Source organism: Limulus polyphemus, unplaced genomic scaffold (genome assembly GCF_000517525.1).
Source record: "Limulus polyphemus unplaced genomic scaffold, Limulus_polyphemus-2.1.2 Scaffold1644, whole genome shotgun sequence".
In the NCBI taxonomy this organism is placed as follows: domain Eukaryota; kingdom Metazoa; phylum Arthropoda; class Merostomata; order Xiphosura; family Limulidae; genus Limulus; species Limulus polyphemus.
The window spans coordinates 42,334-59,969 of NW_013667254.1; the positions used below are offsets into that span (position 1 = coordinate 42,334).

Below are 17,636 nucleotides of genomic sequence, written 5' to 3' on the forward strand. Positions count from 1 at the left end.
CCTTCATGTTACACTGTAGTTCCTCTCTGGTCTACTTAGGACCCTACTGAAGTAGACCACCACATGTTCGTTTTCACCCACTTTCTGAGACAACACACCTCCAATTCCGACATTACTAGTATCGCAATCCAGTATGTATGGCAGTGAGGGATCTGGAAGCTTTAAAAGTGGAGCTGAGGCCAATTTTTCTTTCAATGTCTTGAAAGCATGCTGGCAAGAAACTGTTCATTCAAAGTTCTGGCCTTTTTTAGTCAAATCATGTAGTGGAGCAGCTATAGTTGCAAAGTCCTTCACAAACTTCCGCTAATAAGTACAGAGTTCCAAGAAACTTTTTTAACTCTCCCACATTGTCTGGTGTTGGCCAATCATGCACTGCTTTCACCTTGTCAGGATCAGTTTGCACACCATGCTCACTAACAATGTGGCCTAAGTAAAGCACCTCTTTCTGGAACAAGTGGCATTTCTGGGATGGAGTTTGAGGTTTGCTGCTTTCAAATGCTTGAATACTTCCTCTAGCCAGGATACTTCCTCATCAAATGTTGCTGCAAACACAATGACATCATCCAGGTACACCAGGGCTATCCTCCATTGTAGGCCTTCCAGTACTCTTTCCAACAGCCTCTCAAATGTTGCTGGAGTATTGCTAAGCCCGAATGGCATCACACAGTATTGCCAGAGACCTTGGTCATAACCAAATGCAGTCTTATGTTTATCTGCTTCAGCCATTTTCACTTGATGGAAACCCGACTTTAAGTCCAGAGTTGAAAACCACCTGGCTCCACTTAGGGCATCAAGAGTATCATCAATTCTTGGCAGTGGGTATGAGTCCTTTTCGGTTATACTGTTAAGAGACCTGAAGTCCACACAGCAACGTTGGGTCCCATCCTTCTTTTGGACTGACACACAACGGGAGCTGACCAGGGACTCTCTAATTTCTCGACTATCCCTCCTTTAATTAAGCCATCCATGACCTTCTCCATCTCTTGTTGCTTTGCTGGAGCTATTCTCCTCGGAGGGGTCTTTATTGGACGGTGATTGCTTGTGTTTATTTTGTGCTCCACAAGGTCTGTGCAGCCAAGGTCATGATCTCCTTTTGAAAAGACGTCTTAATAATTCGCCAAAAGTTCTCTAACCTGAAGAGCCTGTGATGATGACAAATGGGCTATGCTCTTCTTATAGAGGTCAGTTAAATGTTCTGGGAGAGGATGTCCTTTCTTTATGGTTGTACTTCTTGCCTTAACATTGACTAGTTCTACCTCCTGGCACTCACTCAACAATGCCCCTTTCTTAAGTGTCTGCTTACATTTAGAGAAATTAGCCACTGTTATGGGTACTACTTGATGACCTGCCACAAGTGACCTTCCAATCTTCACGTCTGCTGGCTTGGATGGGTCTTCCACTGCTTCCACAAGCATCGGGCTTCCGTGGGGATGTTCTTTTATTTTACCCCAAATTATCTTCCCTGACATAGGGGGTATTGTAGTTGACTTAAGTTCTGTGACATGCAAATCAACAGATGCAGCTTCATTTACCGGAATTTGGTCTTTGTTGCTCCCAAACGTCATTTTATCGAAGTTAACTACACATTTCCTCGGTAGTAAGTAGTTCAACCCTAATATGTATTGGTCTTCAATGTCAGCCAAGTATACTTTGTGTCTGTCCTTTATGCCCATGAGCTCAATAGTTACCCACACTGGTCCCCACAACCTTGCATAACGTCCTGTCACACCACAGAGCTTCTGTATGGCATCTGGTACTGACAAGGGTTTGCTGAGATGCAGAATCTATGACAAAGTCACACCTTTGGCCATCCAGCTTTCCTGTCACGCAGACACTGTGTGTGCTTGCCATTCTACACTTATATGTTGGGACTTTCACAATGGGGTTGGTGGGCGTCCCTCAACACCAACCACTACTGGTTTCCCGAAGCTGACTTATTGGTAGTATTCTTCTTACACTGGCTCCTCATATGTCCTTGCTCTCCACAGTTCCAACATGCTTTATGGGTAGCTGCCTTTCCTGTCGTGGCATCTTCCCTGTGTTGAAGTTTCCAGCATTGAGCTTTATTGTGTCCAGGTTTGTTACAGTGCCAGCAAAGTCCCTCAAACTTCTCTGAAAGCTACCCTTTTCTGGCCTTGAATCCTGATGATTGTACCAACCTTGGTACCTCTGTGCTGGACTTAACATAGGATTCGAATTCAAGAGCTCTGACCATTGCATCCTGCATAGTAGAAGGGTGCGCTTGCTTCACTTGTGGACTGTCCAAGGTGTCTATAAACTGATCCCTCAGCAATAGCTTGAAGATATCGGGTGGTGCAGTTGGGTAGGCTTTGTGTGCCATATTTTCCAAATCCTGTGCCAGCTCTTGAAGGCTCTCCCCTTTAGCATGGACTATCGTCCTAAACCTAGCCCTGTAGACTTTGGACTGATTTTGAGTTCCATACCTGAGTTCTGGAGCAGCTACCAGTGCTCTGTAGTTGTGCCTGTCGTCTGCTGACAACTGTCCAAATATTTCCAGTGGTTGTCCCTTCAGGCTCGTTGCCAGGAACACTGCTTTCTGCTCTTCTGTCCATCCATTCATGTCTGCCAGGAGCTCCAATTGTGCTCTATATGCTTCCTATGGTGCCTTCCCATCGAATTCCTGTGGCTTCCTTCGTACTAGATCACCCCTATTGCTGTCACTCATGTTTGGAATGTGACTTCTGACAGGACTGAAAATGTTTGCATTAGGGTTTAGCTGTGGGGTCTGGAAAGGGCTTCCTGTTGTCTGGGGCTGATTATGTCCATGGCTAATATATCCTCCCTGTGTAAAAGACAGTAAATCGTCCTTTAATGTATTTAATTCACTATGAAATTCAATAATCTTTTCCATTTGTTCTTCTGGTATCCTTTCTTGTTCCAGTTGCCACTGGTGCTAGTTTTCTTGCCACTGCTGTAGTCTCTCTTCTTGTTCATTTTCTTTCTCCTCCAACCACTGCTGTAGCCTCTCTTCTTGTTTCTTTTCTCTCTCCTCCAACCACTGCTGTAGTCTTTCTTCTTGTTAATTTTCTCATTCTTCTTGTTTCTTTTCTTTTTCCTCCAACAACTGCTGTAATCTCTCTTGTTTATTTTGCTGTTCGAGCTGCCCTGTTGCAGGTTTTCTTGCAACTGCTGTTGTCTCTCTTCTTGTTTCTTTTGCTGTTCTTGTATTGCTGCCATCAAATCTGCTAAGCTGTAGTTTGATTTGCCGCTTCTCGTGTCCATTTTTTTCCGTCCCACTCTCTGACACCAATTTGTTACGTCTCCGTTCGTTAGTTAATTTTTCGTAAAAATTCTTTCCGATGAAACTTTAGCGACACAAGTCCTTTCTTAAATAAAACTGGTTTATTCTTTCTGAATAAAACTTTGCAATACACTTAATTTTCACAGTTACGCTATAACAAACGCTATAATTCACAACGAACTCCTCATGTGCTCGACTCAACAACAATATGTTTCTTTCTCTATCCGCAGTTCAATTACACATTCATTATATTGTTGCCGTCACGTCTTGACCGTCTTATATATAAAAGAATACCGAAGTCTAGTAACCTCCCGAGGATTCACGAAGCTTCGAGAATATGACGTGTTACTAGAGTCACGTGACCTCCGCTGTCGTAACAATATGTTCTTCAGGATAACACATAAGCATTTCCCTGGTTCTGTCCAGAGCGATGCACAATGTTAAAGTTGTACTTCTGAAGCTTTTGAAGTAATCTAGCTATCTAGCCTTCTCGATTGTGAAAAATTGCCAGCCACTTAAATTTAGCATGATATACCTGTAGAGCAAAGTTTTGTTCATATAGGTAATGATGGAAATAACTTAGGGCTCAAATAACAGTTAGTAGCTCTTTGTGATTGTTACAATATATTTTTTCTTGGGTTTTATTGATTTTATTGCAAAATTACTGGCATCTGTATATAAAATGAGTGTTTCTTGAAGAGTTTGGTTAGGTATGCCAATAAGGAAGAGTGCTGTTTTTTTATTTATTTTATTAAATGCATGTTCAAAAACAATAGTCCAACAAAATTTAATTCTAAACTGGTTTTCCAATCAGAAGCCCCCATAATTAATGATGACTGCTCAGTTTTGGAGAGCAATCCAATCTACACAATAATGATTGATACATAGTTATATCACTTAATTAAAATTTCCAATGTATGTATGTATGTCATACTCATAAGTTTGCATCACAATATTTTCTATTAATTAAATATAAAAACTTATTGTACTGATGTTGTTTACACTTCTCTCTTTATCATTGCTGCTATTCCTTTTCTAACCACTGTAACTATACATGAAGAGTTCAAATTCTTGATTTTACAGATTGTATTTTTGACACATTTTTCCTTGTTGTATCATATATATTTTCTGTTGACCCCTTTACCATGCTCTTGTCTCTCTATTATTGATGATATTACATAGATTATTTGATATGTTAATCAGTTTCCATTATATATTTTGCTGGCCTCTCTGTTTTCTGGTTTTTGAATATTGCATCATGAACGTTTTAACAAACCTCGTATTTTAGGCTTAAAATTTTTATCACACAATTTGTTAATCAATTATCTTCATAAATTAGGTTGATACTCTTAAATTTTATTTTCTTGCTAAATCAATCCAACCGACTCCAACGTTTGTCAAATTTTGGCTATCAAGATCATTTAATTCCATTACCTCATTTCTTCTGGATAGGTAATACTCCTATCACTTTTCTTAGAAATATTTTTCTTTCCCAATTTTCCTAATCGTCAAGGTTCCATAGCTTGACAACTGCTAACTTATTGCTTAATCGATTCAATGGTATGCTTACTATTTTATGTGTCTTATATATTTTTTATGTTTTTTGTTCACTAGAGAAAGTTTTTACATGAGTATTTTTGACGAAGTTTAGAAATTTCATGAACATTTAAGTCTCTATAAAATCTTGAAGGTTGCTGTAGTAAGTAGAAAAGGAGTACGATATAAAAATGCTAGAGTGAGTGAGTGAATTAAGTTAGTTAATTAGTTCAAGGTCAGTTAGTGAGATAGACAGTGAGTTAATACATTTGTTTGTCTTTGATTTGTTAGTAAGCTAGTCAGTCAGCAAGTTTGTTATTGATTAATTAGCGAGGAAATTCTGCTAGTAAGTTTATTTGTGAGTTAGGCATGTATTATTTTCTCTTTTAACATTATTTGTGAAGTTAGACTTACCAATAAACATGCCCTGTAACAAAAGTTGATCAATGAATAAATACATTTATTGTCATTACATGGACTGGACTTCACATTATTTTCACTAAGTAATCCAATGACAGAATAAGTTATAACAATATTATCATTACTAAGCATAAAGTTACCAGTATCGAATTAGTTAATTTCAACTGATTGAATTTTCTGCTGATAGATCTTTTAATTTCTTTATTTCTTCAGCAAACTCCTCATTAGTTTACCCTTACCTATCTGGAGATAAATACTGGGTTTCTGTTAATATTGCTTTAAGTCCTGACACTTCCTGATTAGATTCTAATTCCGGATAAAATTGTGTTTTCTTATTGATTTTGATTCCTTTAATGTAGAAACTTTTATATTTAGTTCTGACATTATGTATTTTGTTAAGTACCGAGTGTTTGGGTTCTATAAAAATAAAATGGCTGAAGGGTAATCACTCGTTTTCACATAATTCTAATACTTTATCGTGTATTCCTGTAAATACTACATAAGGACATGACAACACAGATACAGAACTAGGACTACATACTCTAATTGGTCCTTCGATATATTGCATAATATTTTTTCTGTCCTCTTGAAATAGATGTGTTGATAATTTGAAATAGCTATATGTATTTATGGATTTCAACTCTTTATCGCTATTGCAAACGAATTCTTCTTCTTCACTAGTAATAAAAATGCCTTACATAATTTAAACAATGTATCAGTTGTTTTTTAAAGGTATTTCTATGAACATTCTTAAAGTATTTTCAATATATTTTGTCTTCATGTCTGCACATGTAATACATGTAGGTTTGTTCACTATGGGTAGGCATTACAAGCTAAATGTGGGGATAATCTCCTATCAATTTCACCCAATAACTTTTCTAATTTAATATGAGATAAGAAATATGAGCTCAACTTTCTATCAGGTGCTACATTAACTGCTTGAACTGTCCAATTAATTTTGTTCTACTGCTTTCTACAGTAAATGCTAACTGTTGTATGTTTTGAATTCTTACATTGAAAATTAACATCTTAGTTCCTACCTTATGTATGTTATTCTGTTCTATTCTCACATGTATTAACTCATTAGCGATATTCAATAAAGCATTTGATATTTGTGCAATTTCTTCATCACGTAGTTCTAAAGTTTAGTCTAATGAATTGATTGTAGTAGTTTGTTCAACTAATAAATGAATTATTTCTCTTGATAATTGTTTTTAATCATCTGTAATTTTTGTTTAATTCCTTTAAATCATCTACAGTTGCTGTACAGAATAAGAATTTCAAAAGACTTTGCCTGACATTAGTTAATCCTCTTTTCAACCCATGTCTATCTGATATAAAAACGTTATATTTAATATCATTTAATTCTAGCACCAAATCAATTACTTTTTCATATTTTTTCTTATACTTATAATTTTGTTTTATCTATTAATCTGGTTTTTGACATTTTAACACTCATATTGTAAAAGCTGTTTTCTTTAAAACTTACATTTTTTTTCGAATAAGAGTTTTCTCGAAGGACTTAAGCTCTTCTCTTATTCTAGTTACAAACTGAAAATATTGTGGAAATGGTATGTTTTCTCTGACTATCTGTTTATCACCTGATATAATAAACTTTCCTTCTTTGACAAATATATACTGGCTCTTTTCTTTACTGGAAAAATAAGTTTTGTCCAATTACTATGACTACCACAAATATCACAAGAATATTTGTCATCTGGGTAGTGCTGCAAATAAACTTATTTGTAATTTAAACTCTTTTTACTTAGCAAAAAGGGACTTGTAATAAGGCAGATTGCTAGAAGAATCAAATTTAACCAGTCTACTGTGAGCCCCTAGGTACAGAGATATAAAGAGACTGGCTGTGTGGAGTGGCAGAAGGGAAGGGGTAGGACGAAAGGTTCCATATCAACTGACAGTTGTGTTTTGAAATGCATGAGCCTGCAGAATCTTTGATTGTCCTCTATGGGTTTCAAAAGAACATACCAAAATACTTCATGGATTACTGTCATCACTTGCACCATCCAGTCTCGCCTGTGTTCAGCTGATCTCCCAACAAGATGGCCAAGAACAAAACCCCTCCTTACCAACAAAAGGAGGAAAATGAGACTCAACTGGGCCAAAGAAAATGCTGACTGGACTGAAGCAATGAGGAGTAAAGTGATCTTTTCAGATGAGTCAAACTTCAATCTGCACGGGTCTGATGGGAAGCACTTTGTATGGTATCGATGGAGAAGAATTTCATCCAGCATGTTTGAATGCAACTGCAGGGTCAGGCTATCTATTGTGGGGATGCATCTCTGGCCAGGATGTGGGATTCCTGCATGTTGTGAAAAGCACTGTTAATGCCAACAAGTATATTGAGATCCACGTGTCCCATTTAAATCCAACAAATAGGGATCATTTCAGTGGAGCTGACCAGGGCACATTCTAGGATTACTGCTCCATGCCACAGGCTGAAAAGGTTGGTAATATTCATGCACTCTAGATTTTTTGTCTACCCACAATAAGAAAATTTACAGGTTCTCAGTCACATACTTGATAATGCAACCAACACGAAGCATTTCTTACATTGCAGCTCCATTAGCATCTCAAAATTGTCCAGGCACATTACATAGGCCAAATTGCATGAGAAGAAACTCATACAAACCAGTTCTTGAGGTATAAGCAGCTTTAGATCTGCTCTCATCATCCAGTTGGACTTGCCAATATCTGGATGCCAGTTATAAAGATTGAACCAGTGGACCCCTTTCAGTGCATTCAAACATTCATCTGTTTGCAATAATGCAAAGGATTCAATGTGAGTTACTGCATTCATCCGTTTAAATTCAAGGCAGAACCAGGGCATACCTTCCTTCTTTCTGATAATCCTTACTGGAGATGACCAAGTACTCTTTAAAGGCTATATGATTCCATCCCATAACACCCATTGTACTTCAGCTGTTTAATTAGATGTGTTATATTGTGTGAATGTTATTTGACCTAATTGACCATCTGGTCCCATAAATACATTGGCATATTCTGCCAACAAGTCACTGTGTTGAAGCCACTGCTTTGAGCCTAGACTGTCCATATAATCCTCAAATGCAACTTCAGATGTACAAGTATATGTGTATTTACCTCTGGATGTCATGAGATGGTCACAACTCTAGCATTACTGCTCGCATTAGTTACTTCTACTTTGCTTAAATTGTCTATGACCATTACAGAATGCAACTGGAAAACCAATCATCCATCATTGCTTTATTCCCTCTTAGACAAATAACTGTCTGAGCTAATGCTGCTTGCTTTCTGTACAGCAAAGAGCATATTTCATGCATGAGTTCTATACCTACATTACCCACATTGATGCAAAAGACATTTCTATAGTAAACCACATAACACCACTTGTGTACATGGAGTTCTATGACTTTTCTCCTTCATACACTTATACAGTACATTGTTCTGGGGGTCAATCTGACTAAGATTAGATAACTTTAACATGATACACCACTTTTCTGTAGTACATCCACTTTAAGGATGCTGATGCTAGAACTGAGGGTGGCAACAACAAATTTAATTCTGTAAGTGAAACCTCCTACAAATAGTTGGAATGTACCCTCTTCATTCACATCTAGCTTATTGCCATTTGCCACAACAAGGCTCTTGTTCAGTGTTCAAAGTGGTAGTTTTGCCTGCAGTTCTTTATATACCATGAGATCAGCAGCTTTCTGTCTGCTCCTGTGTCAGCCTCTGTATGTATGTTTTGCAGTCCTAGTACTGATCTTCATTCAAGTGTCCAATGAAGTCTAGGTCTGGACTATCTAAGTTTAGAACTGAGTATTGTACAAGTTATTCTAGAGTTCAACCATTCCAAGCAGTTAATTGCCTGAAACACTTTAAGATATGGTAAAATACTTCACTTTGACTTGTGGCATCCCCAGATTAACCAGCAGAGAAGATATTTAAGCTTGATAATAATAGGAGGTTTTCGGATCTCGGACCTCAGAATGTGTAATTGCAGCAGATTGGTTGTGAAGAAAGAGACAAGACATAAGTTGTTACAAATAACAAATGTTTAATGACAATATTATAATTTTTAAAAATAATAAACAATACAAAATAATATATTAAACAATAGGGCAAGTGATCGTGTGTACGTTAAAAAGAAAAAGTGTGGGACTAGCAAGAGTTACAATGCAGACTTTCAGAAAATTTACTTCCCTTGTTAGTGTGCTATCCCTTCCCCTTGTAAACTAAATTGAGACCTGAAGAAAAGCACCAAGGTGAAACAATCTCTTTTAAGGAAACGATAAATAAACACTATAGTACTCTAAAATCCAAGTCCTAATTTGGTTTTCATTAACATTGACTTTACTTTAAAAATGCTTCATATGTATACTACACTAAAGATGCTCTACTTTACGTGAAGCAAACACTATATTTTTTGCATAAAAATGAATGTAAGCAAAACAATTACCAGTAAAAATCCTCATGGATGTTCATGAAAATGAAAGTAGAAGTAAATATACACAATTTGTATACTATCAACAGCTTTACGAACTCCTGTGAAGCAAAAGAAAAGAAAATAATACCTCCTATCATGCAGAAATCTAATAAGAGAGCTTTACTAGCTCTTGCTTGAAGTTAAATGGAAAAGAAAAGTACACAAAAATGTAAGTTAAAAAAAATGAAGAAGACACGAAAATCTAATGGCAGAACTTTAGGAGTTATCTTGAAAATAAAAAAAAGCTAAAAGTCACAAAAATCCTAAAGTACACAAAATCTCATCCTTCAGGCTTCAAGCATGGCCTTAAGTATGCTACTAAATCTCAGCTCTTTTGCGTACAAAAGACCATAATTGGTTCTTGTAAGCTTTACTACCTAGAAGGAAGTGTAGAACAAGGGTGTGATTGACCACGGATATTGATTTGCCATCAAGAACAGCTCAGCTTGCTAATTAAATGATTCCACTATTTACATGAGAAAACCAGATAACTAGGCTTTGACATTCACCAAAAATTGCAATTGCTACTTAGAGAAAGCTAAAGTTAGTAACTTGCTTAAGTGTCCCACTACAAAAAAAAAAAAAAAAAGAATCATGAAACACAACATAATTCTAAAAAAATTACTTTGTAATTAAAGGGGCAGAAAACATATAGTGCATCGCTATACTACAGAATTTAAACATCAGTGGAGGGATATGTTTTGCTTCACTCAGAGAATTGTGATTGTGGCTTGATGCTTTAATTCACGACTTCCTGGCTGTCACCTGACCAAAATGTCCTCAACATCATGTTAGATGTTCTTAGGGACTCAGATGAGCAGTAGGCCCCTGCTTTAGGGTGGTAGAACAATGAGGTGTGCTCGTCAACTCGTCCTTCAGTTTTGTTCGACCCCAAGCTTCTTTGTGGCCCATATCTGTCTTGGAAGTATACTTCCTAGCTCGAGGCGGCTCACCATTGTCCCATGGTCGACTTACTTTGTCATTTGTTACCTGTCATCTCATTTGCTGGTGAGACAGCTCTGGTTGACAGATGCCAACCATCAACTATACCTCCAGCCTTTCTTTGATGATCTTAGGTGGCTTTGTTATAAGCTGGGGTTATATTACTCTGGCTGGTGTAAACCTAGGTGTCCTATATTAACTGCCTTACCCATTATCAGGCTCACCAGTTGTCACACTATCATGATAATCCTCAGCATGGACAGCCTTTCTGGGTGCATCAGATATTGGTGGTTCTTCTTCCTGAGCCAAATGTTGTAGTGACATATAGAAGACATGGACCTCCATAGCATTATCTAAAATCCTATGTCCATGAGAGGGCTTCTCCTAGGCCTACAATCTTCTTCCTCAGTGGCTGACTCTTCTGCTTGGTCATACGTCTTTCTAGTTAAAGAAAATGTAAATTTATTTAACTTATAAATCTTTTTTTAAACTTAATGTACAAAAGTTAAGTAAATGTCATGAAATATTTCAGCAGATATAGCAAGCTCTACAGTAATGATATCCTACTGTCACAGTACCAGTATTTTCTCCTAACCACTGTATGGTATATCCAGATAAATATTCGATACATATTGGATAGATCTGCTTAATAACTGGAGATCAAATCAAGATAATCAATAATGAAGTAATATCAAAACTCTTATCATATGAGTCGTGATGTTTAATAGAATAATGAAGCTAGACAAAAAAAGAACAAACTTTATCACCACAATAAAACACAAACACAGTATGTGTACTTGCTATTATTTAAATGAGGCAATTACTTTTACTGGATATTCTTTATTCAAATATTCAAATTGTTTTTATGTACTAGACTATCTAAATCGAATGTTCCTTAATTCCGTGGGTCGTTATAATGTGACGGTCAATCCCACTATTTGTTGGTAGAAGAGTAGCCCAAGAGTTGGCGGTAGGTGGTGATGACTAGCTGCCTTCCCTCTAGTCTTACACTGCTAAATTAGGACGGCTAGCGCAGATAGCCCTCGTGTAGCTTTGCGCGAAATTCAAAAACAAACAAACTGTTCAAAACCAATACTATCTTGCATCACAACAAACACTGAATTTGATAACGTGGTATATGAACGTATAATGCGTTTCTATGTTATTGTAATATTATAATAGTTATTCTGAATTTATACTTTGATCTATATATGTACAGGTTTCGCATAGCATGTGGTCGAGAAAGCCTTTGTTCTCCGGTGGATAATACTAGCTCTGCCGGAGAGTGGGGATATTGCTCCAATATAACCGTTGTGCAAGGTCGTCGACAGCAGTGTTCATCATTGGTCGTTCAGGTGTTGTCTCACTTGTCTGGTGGTTTAGGCCTCACCTATGTTGTAACGACAATGACCAGTTACTTCAGTAATACGCGTTATGGGTAAATGCGAGGTTTCCTGCTCTGAAAGGGCGAGCATGTTTGGTGTGACGGGGAGTCGAATCCGCGACCCACAGATTGCGAGTCGAGCGCCCTAACCACCTGGCCATGCCGGGCCCGGTTTTGAATAGACAATAAACATTTGTATCATGAGTTTGAGAACTCAAATAAAATTACAAATAATGACACAAGGTGACAATAGGCGAGTGGGCCAATTTTATACCAAGACTGAACAGAGAATGTCATAAAGGACGAAGAGTAATAAAGCTTTATTTTGTAGAAAAACAAAACAAAAATTCGTGGCAGGAAAGAAACTTTCCTCATTTGGTGTGAGTAGAGATATTAGTATCCTTTCGTCCCGTTCGTGGAGATTACATTTAATCAAAGTGTGCTTTTAATAATTGTATTAGGATGTAAGTCCTGACTTAACTTTTCCTCTGGGAATTGGTAAAGGCAGAGATGGCGAAGCAAAAGGTCAAGACTGGCATCCCCGATTTGGACAAACTTAGACGGCCCATAGCCAGAGTCACAGGTTGATGTGGATCAATTAATTCAATGCCTTGGGACCGGCGCCGAATAATTTACTTGTCCTGTACCTAAGCATTTGGTAGAATACACACTATTGTCAGTTATAAAAGGTTTGTTATATAAATTCTTGAAAGGAATTCACTATCTTTCGCCACCTGCTGTCTTATTATTGTACTATGAATTAATTGTTATGGCGGGAGAATGATTTAAAATTTAATCAAGTTTAACGTAACTTACAGTTTATAATCAACTTTTCTGGAATTGTTGAGTTGAAACTACGATTGGTAGAAGGGAGGGAAACACCAAGTAAATTTTTATTTATAACTTCACAAGGAAAACTAAACACGGTATTAGTTCACGGTTTATGATTCACATATGGGTCTGCACTTTCAGTGTTACTACTAGTACTAGTATTTACTTTTAGTAATGTTGTTAAACACTTAATGTTAACGGTTAAGCCTTTGAAAGTAAAGGAACAAAATTAAATTATTAATATTAACTTTGATAATTAATATGTCATTTAAATTTTCAGTTTTTATGTTATCTTTCAGATGATTTACACTAAGAAAATAAACTACTATTAATGTAAGTTATATGAGAATTCAATTTTTATAATACTAATAGTAATAATATTAATATTTAATTTATACGTAACTTAGTAATCTTATTATTAGTATTCTTAGTTACAGTATTTCTAATAGTAATATTAGGTTTAACGTTTCACCTGTAGAATTATTATTAGCTAGTGATTACTGGGACAAAAATTTTGGCTGCATTTAGTTTTTTTGTAATTAATCATTAATCAAATTATAATTAATGATAGATTTACAAAGAGGTTATATATCAGTAGACTAATTTATTATTATTAATAGCAGTATACTGGTATACATAATATAGTGTTAACTGTTATTGTGCGAGTGTGACTCACTGTTCATATTACTAATTCTGTTATTAGTACTATTACTAGTATTAGTATTACTAATAGTAATATAAAGTAATGCCAACTGATGGTATCGTTAATACTATATCATATAGTATATTATACTAATAACAGTACTACTACTTGTTACTGTTACAGATATATTGTTAGGCTTCTACATCATCTTTGCTTCACTGTAATTTATGTTTTGGTGAAGAAAAGAAATCAACAAGTAACTAATATTAATAAGTGTTGACAGTGTTTAACTTAAGCCAATGTGTTATTGTCAAAGAAGATTATGGTTTCTTTGTACATATTTCTCGTTGGGCTTATTTCATTTTGACAGAAGAATGGTTGGAGGGGATCTGATTGAAGTGTTGAGATCTGTAAAGGGAATGGATAAGATTGATGCATCATTTTTTTTTTCATATTTAATGGTAAGAGTGGTAAGACCATAGTACATAGATTTGAAGACTTAGCAGGGAAGAAGCTGCCTGCAAATTAAGCAGTATTATTTTTTGAATGGGATATTTTATTTTAGAATAGATTGTTTTTAGACATGGTAGATTGCAACAGAATTGGGAAAGTTCAAGAGAGGACTTAATGAGTACTTAGAAAGTCAGGGTTGTATATAAGCAGATGGGTGTTTGACGAAATGAATAGGATAGCCACAATGAGCCAAGAAACCCCCTATCCCTCAAATGTCATGTTATATGTTATACAGTATAGTTTATGAATGTAGTCTTTATTATTTTTATGGCCTTATTAATTTCAAATTATTTTATTGAAAGCAAGGGGATAAACATAAACTTTGTATCTTTTTTATTTACATTAAAAGTATTTGTAACAAATTGTTAGAATCAGTTAAAAGTTGGCTGTTTTGAGTCTTGGTAAGTTTGATAGCATTGATATTACTGGATGATGGTTAAATGATTATAATGTGAGTTTAAAAGATTTAAATTGTTTTGTAGTGTGTGTGTGTATACAAAAAGTGAGGAAGGTTGATTTTGTTTGTCAGAAGTGATATAAGTGGCATATCAGAATTTGATAATAATGTCTGCAGAAAATGTATGGGTTCAGTAATTAGATGAGAATGGGGAAAAATATGTATTATAATTTCTTATAAGTTATAGGCTTGTAATCAGGAAATTGACATTTGCAAGAATATGTACATTGTACATGTAGTCTTGTTATTCTGTTAATAAAAGTAGTTTTTTTTTGTTGAGACTTCAATTTCTCTGGATTGTTTAATTTTAATATACGAGACAAAGAGTTTTCTAAGCCCCTCAAGGATGTCTGTACTCCAAACCTGTTTCAATAAACACAATCACTAAATCCAGAAGAACTTGCACTAGGATTCTGAGGATAGATGGATGGTGATATGAGGATAGGATGAGATCTCTTAACATTCTCTTCCTTGAAAGAATAGTAAATAGCAATTCAACTGAAATATTCAAGATTATAGGAATTGAAGCTTGGTACATCATATTGTTTTCATGTTCAATTCTGATGGTAATGTAACAATTGTTATAAATTTAAGACTTGTAAGTATCAGATGCTTCTTCAGTTGAGACAGTTTTATTTCTTCAACAGGGTGGTAGGTCTGTGGAACATAGTGACATAAAAAAAAGATAGATGCTACAACTTAATAGGCTTAAAAAATTAAATGGTGAATATTTGGAGGATCACGGAAAAAAGAAGAATTAGAGAGTATCTGATTGAGGGAATTTGTAGTATTTATGCATCTTTTTTCATATTTAATGGTGAGTATGGTAGGACAATGGGACACAAATGTTAATTTGGCAGGGTAATTCATCTTCAGTTTAGAACATTTTACTTTTATAATAGGAGGGTTGGCTTTTGGAATTGGTTGTTTTAGGATGTGACAGATGCAGTAAATGTAAGGGTGTTTAAGATGAGGCTTGAAAATGTTTAAATTATGAGGGCTTGGTTTCAATTTTTATTTTTTTAAATAGATGGGAGAGTCTCAGTGGATCAACATACTGTTTATTGTCTTTAAATACTACCTTATAGGGATAAGCTATGATCACTTATTTTCTCTTAATGAAAAACAGATAATGGGCAACCTTACTGAAGTTTATGATATTATATGGGGGAATCAAGGCCTCCGATTTCTTTATGCTGCATTTGAAAATGATAGGATAGTAGGACATAAGTATAAGATTTGGAAAAAAGTTAGACTCCTGTTGAGACAGTCTTTTTTCTTAACAGGATTGTTGACTTATGGAATCAGTTGCCATTGGCAGTAGCACAGGCCAGTGTGGTATATTCAGGTTGGATAATTTTGAGACCAATAGGATATGTCTGCTGAGTAACAGAAGATTCAACAAGGTACCTAATACAGAGTAGTTCTAAATTTCTATGAATGGCAGTTCGTGGGAACAAAATAAAGAGATTAGACAGTGCAAAATATAAAAACAGTATTAGATAACATAAAACACAGTGGGTGTATCTACTTGCTTATATGTTGGACTGTCACTTCTACTGGAGAGTATAAATCATGCTGATTAACTGAATGTGCATGAGGTTGGTCAGTTGGACCAATCCCCTTTTGGAGAAGTAATGTTGACTATGATTCTGAATTTACGAAATGTATCTTCAACAAATGTGGAAAGCTTCTATTAAACAGTACAAATCTTCATTCTACTGGCTGCAAGTTGTATTTTCATAATGTCTACAACATCCAAAATGCATACCCAGTTCTTTCAGTTTCCCTGTATGTTGTATCTGGTATTTTTTCTAATATAAACTGTTACAAAATCAGTATTGTAAGGTAATGTGGAATGTTGATAACTCTGATATAAAATGTATAATATCATGTTGAATGGTATTCTTTACAAGGTCATGGCATGCAAACTGACCCCCACCCATGCACATAAAATTAAATCTAACATTGCCCCCCAGTGGCACAGCAGTATTGTCTTTGGACTTACAATGCTAGAAACCGGGTTTCGATACCGGTGGTGGGCAGAGCACAAATAGCCCATTGAGTAGCTTTGTACTTAATTCCAAACAAACAAACAAATCTAACATTCCTTACTTAACAGGTAACCTTGGAGTTACCTAGAATGGCTACCACTAGCCAAATGGCTGGTCATTTTCATTCAAACATAAGGGAGACTATAACCTCAAGATATCACCTGACCTACCCTTTGAGAACACTGCTATCTACATGTTTTCACAATGTACAGCATTTCAGACATACTGCTCATTGGCTGAACCAATGTTATGTCCAAAGAAAGACAAAGGTAGCTCGAGGAAAATCAACTTAATGATTTTATTCACTACATGTTACTGAAAACTTCAGATATCAGAATAAGTAATAAACTTTGAATAGTACTATATTAATAATGAGAAATAATAATAATGAAAATTCATCATGAGGTTTGCACACAAGCAGCTTGTGCGTTACATCTTTCAATACAGAAATGTGAGTTATGCATTTGCTGAGTGAATTACAATTTGTATGGAGCGATTATTAGTTAAACATGGTTCATGGGGAACAAAATGATGTTAAGTAGAAACAGATGTAGACTGTTATGTTGCAAGCTGAATGTTATGGACAATCTATCCTTGCCTATCTATCATACAGCTGCCTCTTTAACCCTGGGATGAACTTTAACTTTTTGAATGTAGTGGCTCTGCTAAAGGTGAGTACATAGCTGGGTCCTAAGTCTAGTGATAATTAAACACCTCTCAAAAGGGCTTTTGAGCCTGCTGTTGATACATCTGTCTGAACTCCTTTGCAGTTAGCCTTGGTGGTCCGTGGCTGAGCTGTTTGTAGTTTACTCGACCATTGTTGGTGTGGTAGTCTTTGTTGATATCTCCATAGCTGCTGTGATCATTCTGTCTGGCAAGAGCTGGGGTTACATGGGTGGATCCATATTCAAAAGAGGCTACCAGGCCCAGGATAAGAAAGAGCCAGCCCAACAACTGATTCAACAATGCATCATTGTAAGATGCTTTGGCCAGCACATATTTTTATCTGATTCAACAATGTATCATTGTAAGATGCTTTGGCCAGCACATATTTTTATCTGATTCAACAATGTATCATTGTAAGATGCTTTGGCCAGCACATATTTTT

At 35.9% G+C, this 17,636-nt stretch overlaps 1 protein-coding gene across 1 annotated transcript in view; it reads left to right on the forward strand.

Moving 5' to 3' along the window:
• The first annotated feature begins 12,823 nt into the window (after positions 1-12,823).
• Positions 12,824-17,636, forward strand: part of LOC106464417 (Fanconi anemia group D2 protein-like) — a 159,553-nt gene continuing 154,740 nt past the window's right edge. Inside the window, exon 1 of the mRNA XM_022392124.1 lies at positions 12,824-12,956. The gene's annotated coding sequence lies outside the window, so the exon portion shown is untranslated. The remainder of the gene's footprint in view (positions 12,957-17,636) is intronic.